At 49.2% G+C, this 897-nt stretch overlaps 1 non-coding gene across 1 annotated transcript; it reads left to right on the top strand.

The window, feature by feature from the left end:
• Positions 1-435: 435 nt before the first annotated feature.
• On the top strand, positions 436-509 carry TRNAI-AAU (transfer RNA isoleucine (anticodon AAU)). Its single transcript has one exon. It is a non-coding gene; the product is annotated as a tRNA-Ile (tRNA).
• The last annotated feature ends 388 nt before the right edge of the window (positions 510-897 follow it).

Raw genomic sequence — 897 nt, 5'->3', positions numbered from 1 at the left:
AAGTTTCCTGTGATGCCTTTGCACCACCTACTCCCTCCCTCCAGCATAGGGAGAGTGTCGGAGGCACATCTGGGGCAGAGAACGGCCGCTGAATGGTCTCCAATGGGCTGATTTGACTTACACTGAGGGGAGGATTTGAATGTCACTTCAGCTCAGGAGTGGGGGAATTGGAAAGGTAGTTTAGAGCTCCCTTTGCCTCCTGCCATACTCAACTGCACCAAGCATGAGCTCAGTGTATCTGAGATCCCTTCCCTGTATCTTTAAATTTCCCTCCCTAGCCCTCATAAAAAACCCCAAATGTATGGCTACTCAGCAAAGCCAACAAAAGCAAGCAAAGCTGTTTTTTGTTGTCCACAGTGTTTGGTAGCCAAAAATAAATCAGGAAAAATGTCAAAGCCGCTCTCTTGGCCAGCCCACGAGGGTATGCACTTAGTGGGCCAGCTAGCTCAGCTGGTTAGAGCGTGGTGCTAATAACGCCAAGGTTGTGGGTTCAAGCCCCATGCTGGCCACTTCACAGTCCTAAGAAAGTGATGTGTCTTCCTTGAGGGAAGGGATAGCTCAGGGGTTTGAGCATTGGCCTGCTAAACACAGGGTTGTAAATTCAATCCTTGATGGAGCCATTTGGGATCTGGGGCAAAAATTAGGGATTGGTCCTGCTTTGAGCAGGGGGTTGGACTAGATGACCTCCTGAGGTCCCTTCCAACCCTGGTATTCTATGATCTCCAGAGCTAAAAGCATGAGCTACTATCGCTTGTGTTCAATAGCTGGGACACAGCAGGTGTGGGCTGTAACAGCTCGTGTTCTCTGTGAATCAATCCTGAGGAGCGTCTGTAATGCATGCCTACCAGTGGGTTACATTGTCACTCTATAATAACACGATCTGCCCAAAGTTGTGGA

The sequence above is a fragment of the Caretta caretta genome, chromosome 16 (assembly GCF_965140235.1).
Source record: "Caretta caretta isolate rCarCar2 chromosome 16, rCarCar1.hap1, whole genome shotgun sequence".
NCBI classification, from domain to species: Eukaryota; Metazoa; Chordata; order Testudines; family Cheloniidae; genus Caretta; species Caretta caretta.
The sequence above is the reverse complement of the archived record's forward strand: the minus strand, read 5'-3'. Positions and strand labels throughout refer to the sequence as shown.